This window comes from Hibiscus syriacus, unplaced genomic scaffold, assembly GCF_006381635.1.
Source record: "Hibiscus syriacus cultivar Baekdansim isolate YM2019G1 unplaced genomic scaffold, ASM638163v2 tig00110458_pilon, whole genome shotgun sequence".
Taxonomy (NCBI): Eukaryota; Viridiplantae; Streptophyta; class Magnoliopsida; order Malvales; family Malvaceae; genus Hibiscus; species Hibiscus syriacus.
This window is the reverse complement of record NW_024062745.1, coordinates 1,757,618-1,784,554: the sequence shown is the minus strand read 5'-3', so window position 1 is coordinate 1,784,554 and position 26,937 is coordinate 1,757,618. Positions and strand designations below refer to the sequence as shown.

General features: G+C 33.2%; 3 pseudogenes; 1 reads left to right on the top strand and 2 right to left on the bottom strand.

The window, feature by feature from the left end:
• Positions 1-1,343: 1,343 nt before the first annotated feature.
• LOC120126421 lies at positions 1,344-4,016 on the bottom strand (annotated as a pseudogene).
• An 8,536-nt stretch (positions 4,017-12,552) lies between these two features.
• LOC120126470 lies at positions 12,553-14,363 on the top strand (annotated as a pseudogene).
• Positions 14,364-20,189: 5,826 nt separating this feature from the next.
• LOC120126469 lies at positions 20,190-25,991 on the bottom strand (annotated as a pseudogene).
• Between the last annotated feature and the right edge of the window lie 946 nt (positions 25,992-26,937).

Below are 26,937 nucleotides of genomic sequence, written 5' to 3'. Positions count from 1 at the left end.
TTTATAGTGGTTTCCATATCAATAAACTTTTTTTCTCCACATATTTACTCCATTCGTAGTTAGGAGTGGCAACAGGGCGAGGTGGGAACGGTTTTGTATTATCCATTGTCCCCAATATTTACGGGTACGATTTTGGGGAATCTCCGTTATATGTTTTGGATTTTTTTTGTCCTCATACCCATCCCTTACGGATCCCTGTGAGTTTCAATTAATCCACATCCTAAAAAATAAACAAACATTTTTTTAAATCAATGCAACACCTAAAATTTGTAGGATATATTAGATTATCTCAAATTTGTAACAGTGACAACACGTAATCTCACATTTATTTTTCGAGGATCACCACAGTTATTTTTGTAAAATATCAGGGATCCCTACAATTATTTTTTGACGATCCTCACAGTTATTTACACGGATAGGATTTTATTATCCATACGGTTCGGATATAGCAATCCTCGTCTCCATCCCATTTGAGCTTCAAGGATAAAACTTCCCCCATCCCCAACCCACCCATTTGAGGGATAAAACTTCCCCCATCCCCAACCCCTGGATGAAGATTTCGGTTATTCCTCGTCCCGCCGGTTCGAATTCCCCACCCGATTGCCACCTTCAACACACCTTCAACACATTGTCCTTCAGCCTCAAGCTTCTATCCAAACAATTGTCTAACTAAATAAAATGGTCATCGAACAACATTTTATTTTCCCAACAAACAATGAAAACAAGAGATCCAAAAACTTTCCGTTGTTGGTAAAGGATTCCGATACTTCTATATATATATTAATAGTTTATTAATTATAGTTTAACTTATACAAAATGTTATCAATTTTAATCAAGTATTAAATTTGATTTTCTGATAATAATACCCCACAAATTCTTTAACTCTAATTTTATTTTCATCAATAGAACAAATTTTAATAAAAACGTTGTCAATCATTTACCAAGTGCTGAATGTTACTCGATTAGTGCTCATAACAACCCTTTCCCCATGTTTGATTTCCCTTATTCCTACCTTTGGGTTTTTGAAAGTGATTATGACTGGAAACAATGGTACAAGTCCCACAAAGATGAAATAGGAATATCCATTACTCCAATTACATCATCCATGTGACCAATATTAATGTTTCCCTGCTTGGTTATGGCTAAACTCCAAACTCCGTGGGGTGTGTGTGTGAGAAGGCGACAAACACTCATCTACTCTTTAATGTTTCCCACGATATGGTACTCTCTGTATCTTTATGTCTGTCTAGCTATATATAATCTTTCCATTTACAAAAAGAAAAAATAAATAAATAAAAGGGAATTCATGGAAGCAATTAACAGAGAGCCCTTCGATACACATGCATTTACTCATATATGCACTCACTTGTCGGTAAATATTATGGTCGATCATGTCGATCTTCGGGTAACAACCTATACCGATGTGTTTCGTTCTTGTGACAACAAGAAACATATTCTAAACCATGCCATAATCTAGAAACAAAAAATGAGCTGCAGCTTACTTGATCAAAGTTTACTGAATAACTTCAAACAGCGATCAAACTCCTTCTGGGGTTGGACCGACGAGGGTTCCCTTTCTCTGGTTGCATCGGTGAGGACTGTGAACCATTGCGGGCCTCGACACTCTGAAATTCAGGAGGCCAATTCTGACTCTGAGAAGCCAAATATTCGAGTACGACGAGGATATCACCGATAAGTGGTCGGAAGTTGGCTTCTTCATTGAGCCACATGGCAGTAATTGCAATCACATAGTTCAAGCATCGACGAGGATAACATCCTCGAATTAGAGGATCAACCAGTAAGCTAAACTTCTTCTGGTCTTTTAAATACGGACGGGACTGCAACACGAAAGGGATAAATTATATACCAGAGAGAACATAGGGGCAATGAAAAGGATGGGAACGAAGTCAAACTGGATTGAACCATAAATAAATAGAAGGGTAATTTACCCATGACACCAAGTTCTGCTCTCCATGCTTCTTAGTAGAATCTATTGCCTTCCGTCCGGTTATCAATTCCAATAGCACCACAACAAAACAATATATGTCAGATTTAAGAGTTAATTTGCCACTCATGGAATACTCGGGAGCACAACATCCGTATGTTCCCATCACCCTGGTTGAAACATGGGTATTGTCACCCACAGGTCCCAACTTTGCTAAGCCGAAATCCAAGAGTTTAGGGTTGAAATCATTATCCATCAAAATATTTGCAGACTTCAAGTCACGATAAATGACGGGTGAATTGGCCTTGCAATGTAGATATTCGATTCCTCAAGCAGCACCAACGGCTATCTTTATACGATTGTTCCAGCTCAGAGGCTCTTGTCCTGGTTCTAAATCTGTAGAAACACATTCGATTAGTGGCTTTGCAACAATCAGAAGAATTACTATTGCTTTTACACAACTATATGAAACAATCCCTTTACATGTGAGAATGATCATATTAAAAACTACATTGAATAATACGAATTAAAGAAGCACATGACCAAGCATCCAAGTGTGAAAACAAGGTGAAAAATACTTCCCATTTGGGGCCAAATTTTAGATATTTGCATTCTCGAGTGCTAGGCATATTCAACGGTGAATATGATTGAACGATGCAAGGGCAGCACTGTCATGTATAGCACACATTCTAAGGCTATTCTACCAGGTTTAGATGTTATGCACTCTTCCTTTGAGACGAATATCGAATGAGACCTGGAGTTCTGCATTATTAAAGTACAATACACACTAGCAAAAGGCCTCCAAACATAAGGGACACTAAGAATAGCAGCAAGAAACAGTATGATCATTCATGTTCAATGGAACTCTGCATTTAGTAAGCATTACCGAAAAGATGATCTTCCGAACTGCCCATCGGCATGTATTCGTAAACCAAGAGCCTCTGGTCCCCAGCAGTGCAATAGCCGATCAAAGTAACGAGATTAACATGGTGTAACAAGCTGAGCATAAGAACCTCAACAATGAATTCCTGATAGCCCTGAAGACCATCGTGATTAAGTTGTTTCACCGCGACGATCTGGTCGGTTACGAAAAACATAAATGATCCAACTCAAACTTTAAAAGAGACCAAATAAGTAAAATACAGACCAAATTCTAGAATTATACCAAACTGATACATGAATTTGAAATGAAAAGAAGCAATCTTTACCTCTCCGGTTTCCAATCGACCTTTGAAAACCCTTCCGAATCCTCCTTCCCCAAGCAAATCGTCTTCTCTGAAATTCTTTGTTGCTGTTGCCAACTCTCGGAATGTGAACCTGCGTGCTCCATTGTCTTTGGAGCCTTTTCCCTGTTCACTTCCGTTCTTATGATCTGTAACCAAATTTCAAAACAAGACAAACAATCAAGAACCAATTCCACTGAAATAACACGAAATTCGGTGTTAAAATCGTTGACATTACCTTCTAGGCATGCTTTTCTTCTCTTAGCGCAGGAAACTGGTTAGAAGAAAACGAAGAATAAATGAACCCAGAGAAGAAAATTTTGTATAGAAAAGAATGATAGACAAGGAAATGGAAAAAAGAACCTGAGGAATCGGCGGAATGGCGAGAAGTAGTTCGACTTCCATTGTCAATGTCGATCCTTGCCTCTTTAGAACGAGGATTCAAGCAAGAGAAACAACTCATCTTCTCTCTGCTAACCTCCACAATCAGTGCAGTTGAGCAACAAAGATTTGAACTTTGAACACTCACGATATTAACAAAATCTTCCATCGGTTCCTTCCTTGAATCAAATCCAACTTTATGCATGCAAAAGAAACGCTTTTGTTGTTGAAAAAAAAGGAAGCCAAAAAGTGAAACGAAGAACAAATAAAATTTCGACTCAGCTGAAAGCTTTTCAGATTCTAAACGGCGAAAAAGTAACGCAATGAACTGGGAATCTGTGAATGAAGGGGGACCAAAAACACAGTAACCACGAAAAATCAACCAATAATTGCAAATACAGAGAGCATAAATCCGGGAAATGACGAAGGACTATAAAGGAAGGAAAACGAACAACAGTGGTAATATTGGAAGTGGATTGGAACAAGGAAATTACAACTACAACAGAGGTACAAGAGCGGGGAAGGGTAAAAGAGAGAAAATGAAAAAGGAAGGGCTCGGGTGGAGTTATGTTTTGTAATGATGAAAGGAAGGGCTCGGGTGGAGTTATGTTTTGTAATGATGTGCCAAAATTTAGTCTGTGTTAAGGGCCAGATTTAGCGGCAAACATAATGAGGTTGCTTTTTCTTCTTCTACTTATTTTAATTCATTTTTATTAAAAAGATAAAATTACAGTAAATACCATTAAACTTGATTTGTTTATATAACTTTTCTTAAATTTTTTTACTTAAATATATAGAACTAAAATTTTATTATGATAAATATTGTATTTATAATATAAAAGAGAAAGGAAAATCAAATGAAAACTTTTAACCACTCATTTATAATTAAACTTTTTAATTTATTAATTGTATAATTAAATTTTTAATTTTACATTAATTATATCACTTTGTTTATTAATTAGTAACGTAAAATGACATAATTAACGGTTCTTGAGTGCCCGCCCATCAAATATTGTTGTTTTTTATGTACTTTTATATCTAAAAGATCTAAAACGATATCGTTTTGTTAGAGAAAAATTAAAATTATATTTTTTAGAACCAAGGATGGACCGAGAGGACGGGTGGAGAAGTCGCCCCTTGAAAATTTAAAATTACCGTTATTTAAAATTTTTTTTATATATTTCCTATGAAAGTTTATTTCCCCCTAGAATTTTAGTTCAAACCCTTAAGTTTAGGTTTATCCCAACATAAATTTTGCTTCTGTCCCTATTTAGAATGATCACCATCTCGGATTTAAGGCTCACGCCTAACTATTAGACTAATTTAAGAGTCTGTTTGGTTGTAATTGGTTTTTTCGGAAAATGAATTACTGGAATTTGAATTACGAAATTTGAATTACTGAAATTTGAATTATTGGAATTTGAATTCTGGAAAATGAATTACATTTCTGGAAAACGTTTTTCAGAAAATTTTTCCGTAAAATGAATTACATTTTTCTGAAAAACATTGGAAAACGTTTTATGATGTTTGGAAGATGTTATTTAAAACCTTTTTTCCCACTAGTTGAAGAGATTTTTAAAAATTATATACAAATATAAATATAATAAATATATTATTTATCATAAAACTTATATTATTATTTAAAATATTAAAATAATTTATTTATTATTAATATTATTTTTATAATTTATTAATAAAATATATATGGTATATTAGTGAAATAATATTTAAATTATATTAATTATTTATTAAAGTAATAGTGTTATATTAATTTTAAAAATATTAATTAGTATATTTTAAATATCTTTATTAAATATTATTAAATATATAAATATTATTCATTATTAAATATATAAATTTTTTTATTATATATTATTAAAATAAAAATAATATCTTATATTATATAATATAATTGATTATTTTATATAATATTAAAATAAATTATATTATTAAAAACATTAAAAATATTTTAAATGTTTTAATAATTAATATTTTGATGAAAAGATATAAAAATATTTTATTATTAATATTAATTCATAAAATAAAATTAGTTTGAGTATTATTCTTTAAATGAAAATTACCGTTTATTTTTTTTATATATTTCCTATTGAAAGTTTATTCACCCCTAGAATTTAGTTCAAACCTTAAGTTAGGTTTATCCCAACATAAAATTTTGTTCTGTCCCTATTTAGAATGATCAACCATCTCGGATTTAAGGCTCACGCCTAATATTAGACTTATTTAAGGGTCTGTTTGGTTGTAATTGGTTTTCCGGAAAATGAATTACTGAAATTTGAATTACTGAAATTTGAATTACTGGAATTTGAATTCTGGAAAATGAATTACATTTCTGAAAAACGTTTTTCGGAAAATGTTTTCCGTAAAATGAATTACATTTTTCTGAAAAACATGGAAAACGTTTTATGATGTTTGGAAGATGATATTAAACCTTTTTTCCACTAGTTGAAGAGTTTTTTTAAAAATTATTTATTAAAATATTAAATAAATAAATAATATTTTTATCATAAAACTTAATATTTTATTTTAAAATATTAAAATAATTTATTTATTATTAAATATTATTTTTATAATTTTATTAATAAAAATATTAATATTGGTATTTTAGTGAAATAAAATATTATAATTATATTAATTATTTATTAAAGTAATAGTGTTATATTATATTTAAAAATATTATAGTATTTTAAATATCTTATTAAAATATTATTAAAATATATAAATAATATATTCATTATTAAATATATATTTTTTATTATATATTATTAAAATAAAAATATAATATCTTATATTATTATAATATAATTGATTATTTTATATAATATTAAAATATAATATTATATTATTAAAAATATTAAAAATATATTTTAAAGTTTTAATAATTAATAATTTGATGAAAATGATATTAAATATTTATTAATATTAATTCATAAAATAAAATTAGTTTGAGTATTTATTCTTTAAAGTGAAAAGTTCGAAAAATGACTTACGAAATTTGAATCCGTAAATCATTTTACAGAAAACACAAAGGAAATTATGTTACTAGGAAAATGAATTACATTCCGGAAAACGAATTACGTGAAACAAACACGGGAAAACATTTTCTGGAAAACGATTACGTGAAACAAACACGGAAAAATATTTTCCGAAAAACGAATTACATGAAACAAACACGGGATTCGGGAAAAACCAATTCCGTAATTGAATTTACGGCAAACAAACAGACCCTAAGTTTTAAAAATATTATAACACAAATAGTATTTATATTTATTTTAAATTACAATTAGAGTGATTTTGAAATTTTAAATAATTTAAGTATTGAGTACCAATTTTCTTATTTTTTTTCCTGTTTATCTAATCCGTCTTTCTAATTGTTCTCTGCTCTCCACCGTCAAACCTCTAGTGAAGCTAAAGAAGTACTCCGCTTGTCCTATAAAATGTTTCTTAACTTTTAAAAAGTCAAAATTTTTAAATTTGATCTTAATTATTTTGATTTTAATAATTAGATTTTATAAAATATATTTGAAAACTACTTGATTAAAAGTTTTAAAATATAATTTTACATATTTTTATTAATTATAAATTTTAAATAATAATTAATCAAAATTAAAAAATGACAATAATAATGATATACAGTTTTATGGGACATAGGGAGTAATAAATTAAGGTCCTAATATCATCGCTGAATAATTATATTTGATCATAGAGATTATAATTAATAATTTAAATATTTTAATTTAAACTTCCTTTAACAAGCACATCAATTTTGAATATGGGTGGAGTTTAGTTTATTTTATAATTTGGATTTGTTAATAAGAATTGGGAAATTTAATGTTACAGGTTGCAGGAAGCTATGAAGTGCGCGATGCACGTGATGGAGATGGGACCACAGGTTAGATGGGGGATAAGCGTTTTCACTATAAGCGAACGGTCCGATTCACTCCTTCAACCACCCACATGATGACCCATTGACATGATTAAATATATCCACTTTTAGTTTTTGGGTAAACTACACACTTACTCACAAAGCTTACTTTTTCTATTGTTTTAATCAATTTACTTTCAATTTGTTCACTGAACTTTAGATATTGAACTTTTTTGTCACTCGACCGTTTACTCAATAATGGCGTTCACTGAACTTTAGATATTGAACTTTTTTGTCACTCGACCGTTTACTCAATAATGGCGTGCTCACGTCGCTTATTTAATAATAAAATATATCACATGTTTACTCATTGAACTTTACTCTCTCCCTATTCACTCACTGTATTTTTTTTTTTTTTTCAATTTTAATTTAACGGCGCTAAAAATTTAATGGATGGAGTGACAAAAAAAAGTTCAATATCTAAAGTTCAGTGAGCAAATTAAAAAAATTAAAAGTATGGTGAGTGAAATAGGAAAGAAATTAGTGAGTAAGCGTGTAATTTACCCTTAGTTTTTATGAAGCATGATCATAATTTTATATGACACGGATGTAATTAAAATTAATCATAATAAAATATAATCAAATTTACGGATCAAAATGGTTTTATAAAAAAATACATACATGATGAAATTTATATTATATGAAATATAAGATTAAATTATTTTTTAAAATCAAATTAAATAGCATTTCCTTATCATTAAAAAAGTATTATTTAGTTTATTTTTAAAAAATATTATAAATGTATTATTTAAAAAATCAGATTAAATAGTGAAATATAGAGATTGAAAAAATAGAAATAAGAAAAAATTATTTTTTAAATGTTATTTAAAAAATAAATAAATCTATTTATATTTTTTGATTAAAAAACTATATTATATTATTAAATTATTTTTAAAATCAAATTAAATGTATTATACTAAAAAATATTATTTTAAAATTAAAATATAATTCGCCCATCCTTTCCTTAACCCGTGTCTTATCTTGTTTTTTTTTCTTTGAGTTTGTATCAATTTCAAAGTTCATATCAACTTTTATTTTATTTTATTTTCTTTAGCCGACATGATATCGATTTTGATATTAATTATCGACCGTTGATTCTCTTTTTTTTAATAAGAATAATCTGCATGTGTTGCATGTTTATCTTTGTTTTTGTAGTATGTTATCTCTATTTTTGTGACATATTTTTCAATTTTTTTCTCGGTCGTTTATCCGTTCTTTTATTTATGTTTTCTCAGTGTTGGATTTAGAGGTGCACAAAAAATCCGAATATCCGATTTTGCACAAAAAATATCCGAAACCGAATTTGGGGAAAAAACTGATTTTTTTAAACCGGATCGAATATTTTAAAACGGATAGTATAACCGGTTTCGGAAAAATTGGATGACCGATTTTTTTACCAGATTAAAAACCGGTTTGAAAAAACCGGATAAAAAATTGATTTTTTTATCTGAAAAAATATGATATGGGGTTTAAAAATAGCTATTAATATAACCGTTTGGGAAAAAATTGGAAGACCAGTTTTTTTACCAGATTAAAAACTGGTTTTTTCAAACCAAAACCAGTTACACCATCCGGCCCTCCAAACCGTTAGGATTCGAACCGATTTTTTTAAAATCTGGTTTTTTGGCTAGGTGAAAAATCGGATCGGTTTTATCCGATCCGGATCGGATTTAAATCCGACTTTGTGCATCCCTAGTTGGATTGACGATGCCACGACTCTTTAAGATGACACCTATTCGAATCTTGTTGATATTCTCTGCTATGGACCTTTGGATTGAATTGGATGCTTGATTTTGCGTTTTTTATAGTTCTCACGACACTCGACCCTGATCTGCAGTTATCGATGGTCTTTCAATAGCTTAATTCCCTTTTGTGGTTCGTTTGCCGATGAAATCAGATTTTTCATAATATTTTTGTTCAAGTCTCTTGGTTTAGTTTTAAACTTTTCATGTGTAGTCCTCATATGATCAAAAGTAGCTAGTTTCAATGTTATAGGAAAAGTCTAAATTATGTATTTAAATTAGAGAAAATAACCTCAGTGACCGAAAATACCTTATAATATACGATTTTAACCAACTTATTTTGGATTTGCCAAAATGACCAACAAAATCGCAACGAGAACTCTAATTTTCAACTCAGTTTTCAAATTCGCAACGCGAATATCCAAATTTGCAATGCGACGCGAATATCCAAATTTGCAATCAATTGTAAGATTCGCAACGCGATTTTGAAAATGTGTTGCGAGAGTTTGAAAAACGTGTTGTTGATATAGTGAAAAAGTATGCGATAGTGAAAAAATCCAAAATAAGTTTACATTTGAACTATTCCAAATTCACGTGGAGTTTGAAACAATAAAGAATGTGTTGCGATAGTATAAGATTCACAAGCCATTGTAAGATCTTAGTTTGAACAATAAAGAATGTGTTGCGATAGTGTATAAGATTCCCAAGTGTTGGCAATGCTCAATCCCACATAGTATTGGAAACACTATTGGGAATGGGTATTAAGCCTTGGATTTCACTTCCTTGTTGAGTGGAAGAGAATAAGGGGGACTCTCGCGCACCGCCGCGCGCCGCCGCCTCGTCCCGTCGTCTCGTCTCTTGTCTTGGTCGTGGTCGTGGTCGTGGTAATACAAGAAACAAATGCAATACCACCAGTCGTTGCGAATTTGGAAAATCGCAACGCAAACTTCGACTATCGCAACGAATTTGAAAAAATCGCAACGCGAACTTCGACTAACTATCGCAACGTGAACTTGGACTATCGCACGAATTTGGAAAATCGCAACACGAACTTCGACTATCTCAACGAATTTGGACTAAACGTAAATTTGGAAAATCGCAACGCGAACCTGGACTATCGCAAAATCGCGTTGCGAATTTGGAAACTGAGTTGAAAATTAGAGCTCGCGTTGCAAATTTAAGATCGCATTGCGATTTTGTTGGTCATTTGGCAAATTCAAAAAAAGTTGGTTAAATCGTATATTATAAGGCATTTTCGTCACTGAGGTTATTTTCTCTTTAAATTATGATGATAGTTGTAGACTCTTGTTGTAATTCGGATATTTTCACTTTTTTAATAATACTAACGGTTAGGTTCTAGCTTAGCCCGTGTAAAAGCTAGGGAAATGTTCTAGCTTAGCCCGTGAAAAGCTAGGGAAAGGTTCTAGTTTAGCCCGGAAAAACTAGGGAGTTGTAAGGTTATCTTTGTCATCAAAGAAAGAACAAATTAGTGAATTTGTTGAAAAATCCTGGTGAGGAGCTAAGGTAGTGGATGTAGACTTTGGTTGATAAGTCGAACCACTCTAAATCGCTGTGCCATTTTCTATCTTTCAATCTCCTTACTCCCTAAACACAAAACCATTCCGACCTTCTTTGCAAACCGTTTCGGTTGTCGCTTCGAGCTTCCGAAAATCCTAACACTAGGTGATTATTATACATGATGTGCTTAAATCCTATACTTTTAAAAATAATAATTATTTATTTAATTATTAAAATCGTTTTAATTCGTTGATATCTATTCATATGATGAGATTTGAATTTATTGAATAGATTATTTTAGTGATAGTAGTTGATTAAAGGACAAATTAAAAGAGCATTTAGTGGTTGTGGGGTTGGGAAGAATAAGGAAAAGTGTCCCTCTCATGTCTCAATGTATACAACAATGCTCAAAAAGTATACTTTTTGGGTGTTGGGTACGTTCTCGATTTTAGGAACTTAAGAAAAAAAAATATTAATATGCTTTTTGTGTTAGAAAAGGACAAGAATGCATCATGTCAAGTCCATTTGATACTTCTAAATAAGACAAAAACGTTTCCCTTGTATATTTCATCGAACTTGGTGACTAAAATGAAAGCATCCTAAAATTGGTGACTAGTTTTAGAGTTTACCCTTTTATTAATTAAATTTTCACATATTTTTTTATAGAAAAATGTGGTGTAACAAATCTAATGACTAATAAAATTTTATGCTTTTTCTTATTTTTAATCTTGATTTAGCAAGTCTTGATTGATTCTAATTTAGGGTTGAATCTCAACCACTTCTTTTCTCCCTTCCTAATTGAAAAGAATACGGGTTATTTAGAGCCCGCCCACTCAAGACAACGGTCCAACATCAAATGGGCCTGAGTTGAATTTCAGATCGTTTAGATTTCATTTCCTTGTTACGAAGTTCCATTAGTTTTTTTATGTAATGACAAAATTAATTCTTAATGTTTGTATAAATAGTCATCTTAATTCTTTTTTAATATTTAAATCTTTAATTTTTAATTTTTAGTTAAAATAACTCTTATTAAATTGAAATTATTAATTAATTAATGATCAATACATGTTATGATGAGACATTTCTACTGTGTTTAATAATGAATAAATGTTCTTGGAGTGCCCTCTTGGGTCATATTGATAATATATATTATATGGAAAGGAAAAGCAAGAGGCTGGTTAACTCTGAAGCAATCAAAGGATATAATTCGCTTAAGGTAGTCAACATATAAATGTATTGTGAAACAGTGACGGACTCTAAATTTTATATCTGAATATTAAATTTTAGAAAATTATATTAAATTTTTAAAATATAAAATTAGGTAAAATATATATAAAAATTAGATTATATGAGATTTTTTAAAAAAATATCATATAATCTAATTACTTTTAATATTCTCTCGATACATTCTTACCGAAGCTTTTGAAATAAATTTAATTATTGAATTTTTCTGTTGCATAAATCGTGAAAATATTTTAATTTTATTAGTTTATTATGTATAAATATTAGTTTATGAATTAATAGTATGTACGATTAGACTAATCTTTTGACTTTTGTAAAATATAGAAAGTTTAGTTTGTATAAAATAGATAAATGAAATTTACAGTTTAATAAAATTAAATCATTATATTAATTTTAAAATGATAATTAATACGAATACTTGTTGGAGAGAGAGAGGTAAACAAAAGTGGATAATTAGGGAAAGAATGATGACGTTACGATTTGAGTTTTAGTTGAGAATATAAAAATGAATCCCGACAATAATATGCTAAACTCCCACTAGTTTCATTTCACCCAACAATGCCTCGTAAAGCTCCCACCACCTTCACCGTTTTCCTTGTTCTCCCTGCCTCGCTCTCTATCTCTCCTCCTCTCTCGCTTCGCCATATCTTCCTTCCCCTCCAACCTACGCTTCCGCCCCCAGAACCTCACCGTTCGCTTCAAGGACTCGGAATTTTAATCATGCTATTAGAGAAGATATCACTTCCCGAACTCGACTCGTCACCTTGATTCGTGGTCCTGTTGATTCGTTTTCCCTTCTTCTGCCCAACTGGGAAGTCCTTGTTGTGGTCATAATGAAATCCCATTGACGCTGAATCACGGTGATGGTGGTTTGTATTGTTTTTTCCCGAGAAACGAGGCTTCTCCGGCGAATTTCTCCGGGATGTTGCCTTTCAGCGGCGCCTTGACATTCAAGTGCATTCTACCGAACCGGAACCGAAGACTTCATCCGTTTCGCCAGCCTGTTCTGGAGAGGTTTCAAGAGAAGGAACGGAACGTTACCTTCGCTTCGCCGGTGATGCCGCGGTGGGACTTCTTGGCGTACGAGTGTTTCTCCACCGAGACCGACGTGGTTGTTTTCGTTAAGGGCGTTAACCACCGTCAAGGAATCAATAAATCCCCAGAGGAACTCAGTTGCGTTTTCGGTGACGACATCAAGAACGCCGTCAGAACCGTCGTTACCAGCTCCAAACAGGAGTTATTCAGATGCCACCATCCCACGATCGCCTCCGCCGAAAGAATCAAAGTCTCCATCGAAATCCGAAGCGAAAAGCTGGTTGTCCCTTCGGTTGCACTACACTACTCTCCGAGGCGCACGCCATCAAACTCGAAGCCCAAACCGCTATTGTGCACCACCACCATGGTTTACAACGTGGCGAAGTTCTTAGAGAGAATGGATCATCTACTATTCCGTGATTGGCGTCGACAAGTTCATCCTATACGACAATGGCAGCGTCGACAATCTCGAAATGGTCATAAAGAGCTCAACAAAGGAGGAGACTACAATATCGAAAGAATTTTTGGGTTTGGCCTAAAACCCAAGAAGCCGAATCTCTCACAGCGCTGTTTACTTCAAAGATTCATGCTCATGGATGATGTATGTCGATGTCGATGAGTTCATATTCTCACCATCATGGCTTAAGAACGCATCTCGACCATCGAAAACAATGCTTAAATCTTTGTTATCAACACCATCCGATCGACCAACCGGTCAAGTTTCGATCAAGTGCAACGATTTCGGGCCGTCGGATCAAAAGAACCACCGGAAAAGGGGGTAATACAGGGATACAACTGTAGACGACAGACCGAGGAACGCCACAAATCGATCATCGATTGGATGCGGTGCATTCGTTGCATAACGTGATCCATCACTTTGATTTGAACGACAGTTATTACAGTTGGAAAGAGTTGTCGTTGGAGGCGGCGGTGATCAATCATTACAAGTACCAAGCGTGGCCTGAGTTCATGACCAAGTTCCGACGGAGGGTATCGGCTTTCGTTGCAGATTGGAAGACGAGGGTTAACCCGATGTCTAAGGATCGGACCCCCGGGTTAGGGTTCCAACCCATTAAACCGGACCGTTGGGAGAGAATGTTTTGCGACGCGAAAGATGAAAGGTTGAAATTTTTGACTCGAAAATGATTCGGTTCTCAAACACCCGAAGGGTTCAAAATGGCTTGGCATGGATGGCTTGGCATGGATGAACAACGCAAAGGCATAACTCAGCTTAACAAAATTCTATACTATACCGATGGCTCGAGCCGAGTTGAGTCAAGTCGATAGAATAATTAAACAAGTTAAAATTTAAAATTCAATACTATTTTTTTAATTTTAGAATACAGTACATCAATATTCTTTACAGTTGTCGTTTTTTATTCCTTTTTATGCAAGTAGAGAAAAAGAATTTTTTTTAGATCAACTTTATTTCGGTACTTTGGATGTTTGGAACATATGAAAAGAAATTGTTTTCTTGAGGGTATTGGTCTACTCATTCCCGTTTGATTCAAATATTAATAATTGAATAATAGACTTCATTCTTGTCAATTAAGGTGCACGTAAAATGTTTGAAACAGATACTGACGTAAAATTTTATTTAAGATCAAATTTAAACTTATAAAATTTTATATTTAGGGGTAAATTTGTTTTAAAAATTAACTATTAGTAATACACATGTACTTGTAAACAATTATTTGAATTAAATATTTACAGAAAAGATAATATTCTCCTTATCCATTTAGACTATTTGACAAGTTCAAATCCATAATATTTTGTGTGGATAGGAAGGTATAGATTTATACTGTATCAATTTAATTCCTTACTTTTAAATTGGATAATAATAAGTTAAAACTATGATTACAAATCCCAAAATATCATAATAATATTTCCCTAATTCCAACCAACTGCAAAGAAATGCATATTACCCTAAATAAAAAGAATTATTCATATTGAAATAAAAGCATAAATTCTATTATTTGTTCGTTCAGATACAAATACATCGTTCAGATATAAATACATATATGATTACTGATGAGGCCTACACCGTGCATATTTGGTTGACCTTCTCTGTACTATGAAATCCATTGGTATGAATATGAGTGGACGTAGGTTGACCCTTTGGACTTCTACGAAGCATTGTATTTGACAGTCATTCATCATGAGCCTTTCTGCCTATATGATTCATTTGGAATTTATTCGAATATATAGTTATAAATATTTAATATCCTCTATAGGTGAAAACACTCATCAACAAAAGCGTACATGCTTATACCAGTATACATGCATGCATCGACTGCATGATTGAGGTTGTCAATTGCTCGTTTGCTTCCACCACTGCATGAGTACAAGTTTGATATATTTATGAGACACTCAATCTCTCTTCCTTTATCAGAACAAACCTTAGCCAATATAAAGTATGTCTCTTTTTACCACACTTGTTATTGTGAGATGACATGTACCTTTTAGTACTGAATTAATGGCCTCAGCAAGGTTTGGTGTCATGTGTCTGTATCGCCTTTCCTGCAGAATTCTCAAAGCCCAATTCCAAACACTCATCATAAACCACCTTTAAATTCTCTAACATTTTATCAAAATTTGGTTGACGTAGTTCATATCTTGTTTCATAATATATATTATGTTAAACATTAATTAAAAAACATATAACTGGATACATGCATATTGAAAATAAACAAAACTTACCCATGCTTACCATCTCACTGCGAATGCGGGCGTTATGAAACTTATAGATACTATTCTTCCAATATGGCATATACAAAATGTGGGATGCATGAAGAGGTATTCAATGACTTCTTGATCATTGAATTACTGCCAAAATGCCCGTTCCTCGATCAAATATCAAGCAAGCTCCATCTTCTCAAACGACTATTGACGTAGATTGGTCAAATAGAAATCCCAAGCCTTTACTGTCCCTCCTTCAATAATGGCGAATGCAACTGAGAAGATATTTCATTCACCATCTTTCCCAACTGCTATCAACAATACATATTTATATTGACCATACAACTACGTACCATCTACTTGGACCATACGTTTGCAAAATGGAAATAATTCTATGCATGACTTGAATTTCCAAAAGAGTCTATTAAATATTTTATTCCCTAGAATAAGTTAACATTTTTTGTTATATACAAACAAGGTTTGAGACTTCATTATGGTTCTTGGGATGGATCATTTCATTGCTTGTAACAAATATAATAGCTCATTGTATGAGGTATCCCAATCTCCATACGTTAGCTTCAATTCCTTCAACTTCGCATTCTAAACCTTGTCGTATTTTACATGGTATTAAAACTGGCTTCAAATAGATGCAACTAACACTAAACTAGAGATCATTGGATTTTTTTCAACCAACGTCTTCACTTATTCACATATTATCGAGTATAAAGTTGGCGGCCTTGTTCGATAGAGTTTCACAAACATGTGTGAGGACCATTATACCTTGTGATGACCCAAGTATCGTGCCTTTGAATTTTCGACTCTCTGATCTTCCTTGCACTCTGGGTCATATTTAACACACTTCGCATATATGGTTTTCTTGTTGGACTGTGCAACGTGGACATCAATATGGCCTTTGATAGAATACTCTTTAATTGCCAACGAGCTTTATTTTTTTCCTCTAAATTGGATCCCAACTGAAAATTCACCTGAATTTTTGAATGATACATCCATGTGATATGAAGTTAAATGTGGCATGTCTGGAAATTCAGGTGCCCTCATTGCGTCATAATTTATCTCGTGCATGAGAGGTCGATTGAAACAATGTCGGAACTTCATCATGATAAATCAGGTGTACCACCACCGTAGATATTGTCATAGTTGGCCAAAACATGTTCCTTAGTTTCTTCATCTCGATGGAATCATCATGTATTTCTCTCCATGATTTTCAACATAATAATAGTCAATTTCGAATGATATATGCTTCTCACCCTATACTCTATTGTTGTGGATTTCCTACTGACTTCATTTTCACTTTCCAATAACACCATAAAACTATTTATCGACCTGTATGAAGAGTCCTCAAAATCATTTCCGAAAGCCATTTGAGATGAATTTCTAACCACATTTCTGATAACCCTAGAACATTGGATACACACCTCACAAATAACATATACTGCAACATTTGTTGACTTATGTAATCATTCATGGTTCCAATATCATCATCTTCTTCAAGTGGTATGTAGCATATCTAACTAGATTGTGACATACCATAAACCTGCACTTCAAACCATTAATTGTAGCTCGAATTTTTCTTTCTATCTCTACTTCATTTCTACAAATCATGTCCCTTTGAATATCAATTTATAGGGTTTCACACTGAAAAACAACTCATACCTCATTTTCATAATATGTCCATTATAATGGACAATTATGAAAAAGTTGTTGCTAATTTTCTCTATAAATTAAAAGTACGTATTTAGAATAAAAAATATAGGTACATATACTATGATCGTAAAATACTTCAATAAATTTTTTTCACACTTAACCGTTTCTCTTGCAAAATCGTAAGCAAATGCTCCCTCGTCAATTATTCTCCCTTTCAATCTCTTTTTTTTTTGTTTAATTCATTCCCGAACAAGCTCCTCATTCATACATTATATACCTGAGATTTTTTTTATGTTAAAGCTATATCTAGTTCAGTTGATAGGTGGCTACAGGAATTGAATCCAATCAAATTCAAGTTAATAGCCTAGTCCTGTTCACCTGCTCGCCTAGTCTGAATCCTTGCTCGGCTAATCTCCGTTGCTCGGCTAATCTGCTCCCTTGCTTCAAGTTGGATATGGAGGGGGAGACACATTACCATCCATGCGACACATCATGGGGAACACAGGGAGTACATGGCATCTCGCCATCTCCCCTTGTCGCGTACGACATACATAGGCACTGTAGCATTAACATCATTGGACCAATTAATCTGAAACAAACATTATAATGTTATTAACCTTTAAATATCAAATTGCATAATTACTTCCCTCCTATAAATACGATCCAAACGATAAGCATTCCAATCAAGTGCAAATTATTTCCCTCCTAAGACACTTAAAACCATTTCCAGTGTTAAAAGTCAGAGCATTGGTGGATGATAATTTCTCCCGCTTGCTTGAGGACTGGATGAGTCAACTCATTTATATGCGTTGGGATTGGTGGAATTTGTTGAAATTTGGCAAACCATGCTCCATACAGCACAGTAATTGATTAGTCTACACTTTCCATTTAATTTAAAAGAATTTTACATAACATAAATGCATCCACTTTGTGTATATATATGATATTTATGACCGTCACTTTTAATACTATTGTATTTAAAGTTTCAATCAAATTTCTTTTAGAAATATGTGTGGTACTATTGTATACTTTTTGATATGTAATAAAATATTTTAACATGCGTACAAATGTATTTGATCAATTTAGATGTAAGGCATTGCAGACTTACCAACAGTATTGTTCAAGAGTGGTAAACAACTTGATATTGTTTAAGTAAGATTTCTAGTTCGAGTTCTTGTGTATATAGAAAATCTCTACTAGGAGACTCACCCACCAAAATTAGATGTGCGACGTAGATCAATTCGAATTAGTCAAAGTAAAGTCTTGGAACCGGGACGACAAAAAAAAAATCATTAACTTGCATGTATCGGGTTCATATCAACGCAGTTAGCTTATTAGATTTTTCAAGTCCATCATATAAGTTTCATGTCATTTTGTATCACTTTTTATATTATTCAGGTATAGGTTTTGGTCAAGTTAAGTTTGATTTATTAACTCTTGTGCGATTAAGATGATACTTATTTATAATCATACTGATTTTCTTTACTTTAGACTCTCATATTGAATTTAGATACTTGAATTGCGTTCTTGGATAGTTTTTTTCATGTATCTCGACTCTAATTTACGATTTGATCGATGATCTTTCAATAGTTTAATCTCATTTTACTGTTCGTTTTTGCTTATGCAATCAAGACCAACAGGGATAATAACATTCCATTAATTATTGTTGTCATTTTGCGGTTCATTTGTTGATGATTTTAATTTTTTATTATGACTGTAAATCTTCATTATATTCGAGATATTTTTTATAAAATTAATTACTTCTATAAAAAAATTGAAGAACTCATTGAATGACATCAATAATTAATGAAATGTTATTATCCGTGTTGGTCTTGGATTCAAATGTCTACCACAACTTGTATGCATTATCAATAACTAAGAAAGATTATAAACAAATTTTACTTCTTAGTCATTTTAGACTATGTTAAAAAATCGTTAGACGTGAAATATAAATCTGTAAATTGTTAAGCTTATGAAGAATAATTTCACATATCAATCTGTACAAAATGTTCCCTACAATTTGATCTTAAGAACAACTGCTACTCAATGAACCTTCCAATGAAGAATGTGGCAAGTTCCATTGAGTCTTATCCAGGGAACGAAGATCTAATACTGCAATTACCTTTACGTCAAATCGTTTGGAAATAATGGATTGGTGACTTATTATATCAGAGTTGCAATGCTAAATCTGGGCGCTGGGGTGAACCAATTGGCAAACTAGAACTGGGTGAACCTGGTGCCGGGAATCTCACATTAAGATCGGGAGGAAACGAAAGGAAATCTTGTTCGTTATCGGGTTTCTGCTGAAGCCCCGCATTAGTAGTAGCCCCATGTGACACCATAGCCATTGCATTTGCAGAACTATTGGCAAATTTAGTCGGTTTGGCATCCGCCACATGGTGGAGCTGCTACCTGAAACCATGCCCTGTGGTTGAAAAGCCACTGAAGTATTTTCTGACATGGGCTGCACTACCAATCTGGGTTGAGGGAATAATCACTAATAGAACCTTTGTACCTGAGTGCAGTAAAGATTTTAGCTGCAACTGATGAGCTGGTGCAGATGTCGAGTCGTTCTGAGAGCTTGGTCCTCTGACAGTTTCTGGTTCTGCATCTTCATTACCTTGCAAAGGAGATCTACTTGCAGCATAGAGGTTGAACCAGAAGCAGTTGGAAGTAAAAGGTCTACTGAATAGTTATCAGATAGAGAGTCTGAAGATATCTGCTTCTCGGAAACGAGAATCGCGGCTGCTCAATCTTGTTTTCTCCTACCCATCCAGGACCGAACTTCACTCTCTAGGCAAACACTTCAATTTCTTTGAAGCTATTTTCCAAACAACAGGTCCAAGATCTGCAGCAAAACGTGCCAAGCTTGTAGCATAACCGTTTTCAGCACTCAAGCCAACCTGATACACATGGAAAAGGGGAAAACTTTACAATTACACATAAAATTGAGGGGATAAAAGTCATTGGTGAATGAGGTTGCCATGGTATATGGGCAACTTAGCATTCTAATCTTCCCATTCTCTCAATTGTTTTCTATTTTGCTTTTATAAATGCTCCTATTGGTTAGATGTATGAATATATACTGTTTATTATGCAAGAAAGTAATTTTAGGATTCCCAGACCCGTGCTTAACAAATTTAAGATTGATTGAACTGCCATTATACAATTAATTAGATTAATCTTAAGTGATGCATTAATTACTGTTATTCAAGCACACACACACAAAACACACCGGAATTAGTTTTTTAGTTCTCCATCCACGATGGGAAAGACTGGCTGCTCATGTCCAGAAGCGCATGAAAGGTTGTAGGTATCACGCCTGTTCATCTACTGCAAAATGTTTCTTCCCATACTTCGTCACAGCCCTCACAACGGACGCTGCAGCGTGAGAAACATAGCTCAATACAAATATAAATGTTTAAACAATAATTAACTAAAAAAGTTAAAAAAAACAAAGATATATACAGGTCACTCTATGAAACATCAAACCTGGAAATCGTTCTCCAATTCAGACAACCAGCTGGCATAATTGTCATTGCTATGAGAACCCCAGGAGGGCCTGATAAATGGATCAGCATAGAGGGGCTTCTGTGAACTTGGTACTTTCCTCAAATTGTAAGTGTTAGAATGTCTGGAAGCATCTGGTCCAGTAGTTAGAGCAGCATCAGAGGAAAACTCAGAACCAACATGATCAAAAGACGGTGACTCCAATGTCTTTTTGAGGCTCTTTCCAGGTGGCCTTCCTCTCCTCACAACTTTGGTTGTGGTTCACCTTCATCACTATCTTGCCTCAAATTCTCAAAGTCCTTAGCTAGCTCTTGCATAGAACGTGCCTAACCAACAAGTCCAGATTTTTAAAGTAGCATAAATCAGAGTCATAATAACAAAGGAATGATATATATTGAGATCTAAGCCAAACCTGTTTAAAGTAAATTGTATCTGATGCATTATATTCCATTGCATTTGAGCATATCAGGAAAACGTCTTCTGCACAATCAAACTCAAAAGTTACAATTTGTCATATCACATCATATATCACATATGCAGGAAACTAAATCCCCTACAACAAAATTTAAAGTGTTCCCAAAATCTATAGGCTCTCCCCACAGGATAAGTCAAGAGCACTCATACGACTTCAAAATCGTTTCAATAGGATGTCAACTTCTCAGTTAACCTAAACAAGAAAAAAACCAACTCACAGCACATAAAGTTGTCTTCTAGGGATGAATAAGCTGTGTGATCCAAACTAAGCAGAACAAGTTCTGCAATCAAATTCCCATATCATGGACAATCATTGGCAGTACCATTAACTTCTTTATCATATAACTTGACAAAAATGTAAAAAGGCAGGGAGAACAATGATCCATTTCCTCAATCCAAATAAAGAATCACTCATACTTTAACAGACCAAAATGCTCTACACACTGGACTTAAAATGAAGAACTAAAACTCATCAGTCATGATCACTACAGTATTCTCAACAGGCATAGTATGCCGGCCTATTCAACGAGGGCTTGCTCAATTGGCAGCAAAAAGCTTCACTTCGCGAGTACAATATTTCTAGGCGAACAAACAAATCAACCGGAGTACCTATAATTTCATATCAACTTAAAAATCATCAACGAAACAATCGAACAACTTAATGATCCTGCCTCGTCCTAATTGTCCCAGGTAGAAAGAAATGAACATTTTTATCCTTATGATCAACTCAGCAAAGAGAAGCATTGCCACAGCATCAAAAAGAAAAAAATGAAGAAGAAGAGAAAGAGAAGGCTTGAAATACAAACCTCAAATTGTTCCAAGGTTTGTATAAGCTCCCCCATCAAGCTTTTTCCTGACTGTCAAAAAGTCCATTGGGTGTGCAATAATCTCATGGTAATCAGGAAGCTGCATCAAGATCAATCCAGCGTTATGTCATGAACTGAAAATCCACTCATCAGTAATATGCATTTATACGATAATTAAAAAGAAAATACACCTCTTCAGGATTCACCGGCTCCGAGAAAACCCCGTAAGTGTCCTTCCTGAAGTAGATTAAGCAAACAGTCAAAACCCAGTGAGAGTATGATAGGATAAAAATAGAGGGAAAAAAATCCAGTGAACCAATATAACACATACTTTTGAAGCCTGTCAAGAATGAACACCACAACTTTTTGTCTGGCAAAGGTGTCGTGGGGCCAGACTCCACCGGTGATCCTGTTCACATATAAATAACAAATAATAATTTTGGTTTAATTGCCAAAAACCCATTAACCCAACACTTTTTTAACACTTTCCAGAAATTCCTTTTCATGAAAATCGAGATTGGTTTTATACCATGAAGAGCGTCTGTCGCTTTCGATAACCTTTCTCCCTGCAAACATGACAAACTCTCTTATCATAAAAACATATGTATTTATTTAACTACCAAGATAGAACCTATAGCTAGAGATATTTGCCTTGGTCATCGAAGAATCGAGAGTAAAGTTACAGTAAAAAGCTACAACAACACAAAGAAAGTACGAGAGCACCAAAAGAACACACACACACAGACATTGAATTATTATTTATTAAAGAAAAGAAAAGAAAGACAAATTGAAGCTTTTCAGACATGATTGGTCTGTGTATCTATTATGTTTGCACATATATAATGGTCAGATTAAATACAAAGACAATAAAGAATAAAATAATTATGGAAAATTCGTAAATTAGGAAATAAAGAAAAATAACTGTGTTCAACACTAATTCAAGTTCTCCAAATATCAAAAAGTTGAACTAAATTTCCAATAACATAAAAAAAAAACACATGACTTGGTCAAAACTCGTCCATTCATCTTCGATCCAACCGTAAAAATTCAGTTGACGCGCGAAACCCAAAAGTTCAATTTCAAATAAAATAAAATGGAAATAAATATCCAAACAAAATGGGTAAAATTTCTTCTTTTTCAGTTTCGAAAAAATATTACTCCCGAAAACATCACGAAAACCTATTCCAACGCCCAACATTTTATATGTTAGTGTATAATTAGTCACCATTTGATCAGATCCGGGCCCGATGGAGGCGACTTTGCGACGCTTGAGTGACGCCTCCTGATCTTCACCATCAGCATTCGAATCGGACCTGTAGGAGGCCGAATCGGGCGTGGATGGGATGGATAATGCTGATTGTTACGAGAAGAATTGAGGCCGAGCAACAGCTTCTGCTTCTTCTGTTGGCGCTCGTCATCATCGTCGTCTTCGTCTCCTCCGTCAGTCGAGTCGGGAACAGGGGATCCGCCGTCGAGATTGTGGTTCCGGCGAGTGGACCGGCGGGTTGAATTGAGGGGGGAGTTAGGGTTCACGGGATTTGGGGTTTTGTGTAGCGGAATCGATTGGCGGTGGCTCCGCTCTTGGAGTTGCTGTTGTTTGAGGGAGCGTTTTGGAGTTCTAAAAGAGAGGGTCTGCCCTTCTTCTTCTTCTTCTTCGTCATTGTTGTTTCTGCTGCCCTCTCTCACCTCCCATTGCCTTTTTTTTCTCCCTTTCTTTTTTTATTTTCAGGTAAACGGCCTTTATTTATTTATTTATTATCATTCTTTATTTATTTATTTATTTATTATCATTCTTTATTTATTTATTATCATTCTTTATTTATTTATTATTATCATTCTTTATTTATTTATTATCATTCTTATTTATTTATTATCATTTTATTTATTTATTTATTATCATTCTTTATTTATTTTATCATTCATTCTTTATTTATTTATTATCATTCTTTATTTATTTATTATCATTCTTTATTTATTTTGTTTGTTTTTAAACAGTAATATTGGGGGATGATGCGTGGCGGGGAAGTCACGTGAAACCGATGGATGTGCTCGGCTTTTGTGTAACACGTGACACTAATTTATCCCATATATAATGCTTATCATCTAAAATTAACTCCCAGCTCAACATTACTTTTCAAAAAGTATCGTCATAACCCGAATTTAGGAGTTAATTTTTTTAATATTTAAGTATGGTTAAATTAGAGTTTTATTTGGGAATTTTGATGTTTATATGCAAATTTTTTAAAGTACGAGGACTCAATCAGTAATTAACCCAAGAGCTAGGGCTTTTAAACACCCACTTTCTCTTATTTTTCCTTTTCATCTTTTCTACGGCCATATAACATCTTCTTCTTTCTCTTAACTGCATAGTCGATTTTTCGATGATTTCATCATTCGGTCTACTGTGGTTGATACTGTCGGCACCATTTGAGTTCTCTAATTCTCTTTGTTTGATCGTTGTCTTCGCCTTCTCCTTTGTTGTCGTCGTTTGTGATGGTGAAAACAAGAAAGTTTCGAATTTTATAAAACTTTCACCTTCTTCTTTCGCGAATCAACCTCGATAAGGAATTTCTCTTGCTTTAAAAGTTAATTCTACAAAATTTGGTAAAAAAATAATGATTGCAGCCGTCCACATGTTGCCCTCTACACGTGGGTGTTGTCTGCAGTCAGGAATTCAATACTTTGATGTTTCGATATAACAAATAAAGTATAAATGAATTTTAAGATTTTATATCTGATTTTCAATATTCGATTAAAATTCGAATATCAAAATATTACTCCAAGATTTTCAAATGTCAATTTTAATACTTACTAAAATGTAAAATTATTTTTTTAGTCTTAAAATACTTTTGAAACAATTTTTACAAAGTATTTCGAACCTTACTCGAGCCAAAAATAATTTTTATTAAGGGATACCGATACACTCTTGGATGTATCGATACACACCAAACATCGAATATTTTGTGTACCGATGCACAACCAATGGATCGATGCACTCCTGGCTCTATTGAAACATCGAATGTAATTAGTGTACCGATACACTCCGTCTTATAACGGTCGAAATATTTAAATTTTACACGCAGTGTACCAATGCACCCTTGAGAGTGTACCGATACACCTACGCTCCCAACAGATTTTTAAACGATAATTACACCATAAATGCTCTATTAAATTCACCAATGATCTTCAACGTTCAGAATAAATTGAAGGTGTATTTAACAAGTTCAGGAGTCATTGATCAATAAGAAGAAACAAGAATTGAGAGAGAATCAAAGAGAAAGCATTGAACTTATCGTTTGAACATTTTCAGCCTATTTTCATTTAATATTCATTTTGTTTTCAAGAACACCATTTGTGCTCAATTGTATTCATTTTTAGTGTTATTTCTTTGTTCTAGAATTGTGCAAACATCTTGCCTTGTGACGTTTTCTGTAAGTTTGCGAAATTTGTAATTTTCTCTTTGAGAGAGAGTGTTCTCAAGAATTTGGGGTATAATTCTTGAGGGAGTTGTAAGTTTACTTTTTGTCCTAAAAAAAGACAAATTAGTGAATTTGTGGAAAATCCTTAGTGTGGATAGCTAAGGTAGTGGACGTAGACTTTGATTGAGAAAGTCGAACCACTCTAAATCGATGTGCAAATATTTTCAATTTTCTTCAAAAGCTTCCACCGAAATTTTTATTGCCAATTCACCCCTCTTGACCGATTCGTCGATCGATTAACTCAACATGAAGTCTTTTGAACCGACTTGAATTGAATCGGTCTAGTCCAATCGAATCAATCCAATCCAACCATACCGTTGACATGACTCGACTTGTTGACGTTGACCATTGACTTTGACTTCAACCGTTGACTGTTGATTTTTTTCAAAGACCTCTATTCTAATATTGTTCGACGTTCTAAGCCCGTTTTTTCAGCATGTTTTGTCAATTTTTTTACTTGAAAGCCTCTGTTTACCATATTTATTAATTATTTAGACTTTTTCTATTGTAATTGTTATTTGGAAATTGTCTTATTTGTAATTAATTGTTTATGAAGGTGATTCGATCTCGTTCGCCAGTAGATCTGGACTCATCTCATCTTGTTCATATAAATCTTGACCGTTCGAATAAAATTTAGAATTACGCCCAAGTTATTCTAACTTATGAATCGTAAATCTTTATGATTAATATATGAATTGCTTTGGTTATTTAAATAACGTTTCAAACTTGTAGGGTTTAATGCTCTTAGACCTAGTGCTACTGAATGTGGGAAACGTGTTTATAGTTAGTGTTACAACTTGCTAGAGGTGTGTTCTTTGTTTAATGCTATTTATTATATAATTTGTTTGTACTATGTATGTGATATGATTAGCCATTGATCATGTGACATGTATATCCATGTTTTATATTCACCGACATGAGTTAGTTTAGTTATGAATAGTCGAATTATTTCTAACACCAAATAAGCATAAATGAACTGAATGTGTTATAAGCGTCTTACTTTTATATGAACATTTTTATTATTCATATCATTTTGTATGTTGCATCGGATTGGGTTAGCGTTACAATGATGATCGATTTACCTCATTCTTTATAATGATAAATCCAATTATCGATTAATTCGTCTGTTAAGATGATAAATCCAATAAGGGCATAATGATGTGATAGATCGAATTGGGCTGCAGTCCATTACATTAATACAATATATGTTGCGTTATGGGTTCCATATGTTGACAATGTGAATATCATGTATTACTCAAATATTATGATTTATCACTATGTTGTTTGACATGCAC